We start from the raw sequence: 3358 nt of genomic DNA on the forward strand, positions 1-3358 counted from the left end.
TATATATATAATATAAAATATGGTATCCCTCTGTGAGAAAACACAGCAGATCCCAAAAATAGCCCCAGAAATATCAGTGGCCTGCTGTGCCACTGAATCTGTCCCTTTGCTAAGCTGAGGGGTGAAGTAATCAAAGCATTGTGACCATTATTGATGAAGCGGTTTTCAGCACATGCCATTCTTTTCTCTTGAAGCCCTGTCTGTATTTTCTCACCAGGGGATGTGTTTTTGTGGATCCCTGATTAGAGCTGTAAAACTGCCTGAGGGCTTTAGAAATGTTGGGAGCGGGAAGTCGATCTCATGTCTGTGATTCACAGAAGGATAACTTGACTGCTGTGAAAGACCGGCGCAGCAACGTGAATGTGTGGTTTAAAATGAACTTTGATACGAGATAGAGAAGAACAAAGACACCAGCCAGTTACTTATGTAGACAAGAGAACATCACAACTTGTATAGTTTTGCAGAAAAAGCATTTTACACATTTTACACTGCCTTTGTAGAGCAGAACTACTGAGAGACTGACAAACCATTAGGCCTGGGAGTGTTAACATGGGTGTCATTTCTTATTGCAATACTATTCAGAATTAGACTTGATTGTAACTTTTATAACACATCTTTAACAAGGCAGACTGACAGAGATCACACTCTGATTGACAGGAACAGAAGTATATTGGAGTGTTTCATAGTATAGGACAAAGAACACAATGAGGCTGCACTATAGTCAGAGGTCGAACCCAAGCAGAATGAATTAGTGTGTCCCCAGTGTGTCAAACATTGTTGCTTAGAAAACCACTTCTACTGTGTATGATTTTTTTTTTTGACATTTATCACAGGACACACTATTTCCAGGAAATAGTAGATTACTCTGTAAACAGTATGTCAGTGACAGTTCCTCCCATGTTGCCATTTAACTTTCTCATTTAAACCGTTCAGTGTTTGCAGAACAAACTAAGTGCCACATGGGTGTGTTTTGCTGTTGGTTGCCTTTGTTTGTGATCCTCTTGTAGGAATCCTCTTGATCTGACTCCTAAAAACTCCCACTGTATAGTGAATCACATGATGACACTAACAGAATCACCATCAAACATCGTCTCATCATCTTCTCTTTCATCACTTATGTCAACCATTTTCAGCTGGATAATTATGTGTGCTGTGTTTAACTATGTAAACTCTGCGAGTTGAAAGGTGCGTGTAAGATCACTGAGCAAAGCAAGGCCTTAGCACAGGTCCTGTTTGAATAACAACAAACTGTTTGCCATTGAGAAGCTCCCAGCTGGAGATGCAGCAGACTGTGACGGACGGACAGATGTGAAGGCTGACTGTTTTTCTAGCTGAGAGTTGGCATCATCAGGGTCACTTCACCTTACCCACGGTTAAGATTAACATTGACAACATTCTTCAGTGTTCTTACTGTACCTGTTTGTGATAATCATGGACAAAACTTAGAGACATCACTGTAGTTTAGAAATGTAGTGTTCCTGCTGCATAAAGCTGAGATTAGGAATGACATTAATGTCAGTTATGATAAGGTTTACTATTCCTCATGCACCAATTTCAATTTGGCCATAGTTTCTACACAGACAACAGGCCCCACGCAACAACAGTTTGGTCTTCTTGTCCTAAAATTCTAATACTTGAGGCTTGTTCGTACAAGTTTTCATCAATCTCTCAACTGTGCGAACTTTTAAATTGTTTCAGAGTGATGATAGAAAGACTGTTGCTAAGGAGGTGCACATCCTGAGGTTTGATGATTGTGATACTCAGCAACCCTTTAATGACCATACAGTAGGTTACATGATTGTTGGTTTTGTTGACAAAAATGTCACACAAGAATTATAATAATAATAAAGAATTTCACACTCTGGAGCTTCAAATCAGAAATGTTGTCAGAAATCCAACCAGTCCTTCAACTTACAGTATATGCCCCATATAGTCGTTAGACCCTTCTTTCTCATACAACCCCATAGGGACCCCTCATTATGCAGCTCTTATGGTCACAGGAGGAATTGCAACAATCATGCTAAAGTTAATGTCAACATATGTCGCATTGCCAAGCATCATGGAAACAGCCATAAACAGAATGGCTAGCTGACAGCAAGCTACTATAACTCTGTCGCCTTGGAAACTGTCATAAATAAGATGTTATGATTATGAAACCTTCATGGTTTCTTTACATTTCTCCATACAAAACAATTGGTTAGGTTTAGGAACAACAACTACTTGTTTACATTTAGGGGAAGAAGTTGGTCACTTTTTGGAACAAAAGCTCTTGAAAAACACAATCCATACACTGGTCTTGAACTCAGCTCTTGTGAGTGAAAATCCTGTGTAATGTGAACTTTGTGCCTTTATATACTCACTCCTTTCCTCATGTCATAATTAATACAGTTGCTAGATGTCGCCAAACTATAGCATGTAATATTTTGTTGTACTTTAATAACCTTCTGGTATAAATAATGTATAGTATTGTATTTTACAGGAGGACAGTCTCCAGAAATCAGCTAACTTAAGCATAACAAATTTAACAGAGTCAGTTGTATAGGGGCCAAAACAATTAGAAAAGGTAAACAGGACATGTGTCATTGGCGTGTCCTCAGGGCTTTGCTGTACTGTGACAGAAATAAATTGTTTAAGGCTACATGAAGTAAAAAAAAACAAACATATTTCTAAAGCAAAGCAGTCCATGACTAATGTGTGAGGTGTGCAGGGGGATGACAGTCATCGTGGTATTAGATTAGAGAATATGCAGGCTATATTTTTCTTTCTCACATTTATAAAGTATTCAAGCTAGAACAGGATGATATTTATCAATACCTGTTTCAATATAACACGACACTTTTTTGTTTTGTTTTGTTTTGTTTTTACCAATTCATGCTGTATATAGGCTATTTGCTTATGACAAAACATCTGTGCCCTCTTTACAGCAGTATACAGCAGTGCAATATAATCCTAACTTGTTTGTTCATGCATAGATCCTCAGCACACACTCAGCTTTTTTGATTTGATTTGATTTATTCTTTCAAGCTTGTAAAGACAGTTGATATGACAAAACACATGATTGTACACATAATCCAATATCAATTTGCTTATACCTAGTACATGCTTGAATGGAGTAGGAAGAAGTCAGACTTATCCAGTCCTACCCCATGACATCATCTTACCATCATTGGTTTGCAAGCAGTATCTCTACATAGATAATTCTCTTCTACACCACACAAGTAATATACTAAAGAATTATAACAGAGTGTTAACATTCTTACATAATTACATTCTTAAATACTTATCTTCTACACCACACAAGTAATATATTAAAGAATTATTACAGAGTATTAACATTCATACACCACACCCACAATGT

The 3358-nt window shown here is 37.6% G+C and overlaps 1 protein-coding gene across 3 annotated transcripts in view; it reads left to right on the forward strand.

Annotated features, from left to right (window-relative positions):
* The window catches only part of pde4cb (phosphodiesterase 4C, cAMP-specific b), a 97709-nt gene that overhangs the window by 39806 nt on the left and 54545 nt on the right, over positions 1–3358 (forward strand). The window lies entirely within an intron of this gene.

Source organism: Monopterus albus, unplaced genomic scaffold (assembly GCF_001952655.1).
Source record: "Monopterus albus unplaced genomic scaffold, M_albus_1.0 scaffold120.1, whole genome shotgun sequence".
NCBI lineage: Eukaryota > Metazoa > Chordata > Actinopteri > Synbranchiformes > Synbranchidae > Monopterus > Monopterus albus.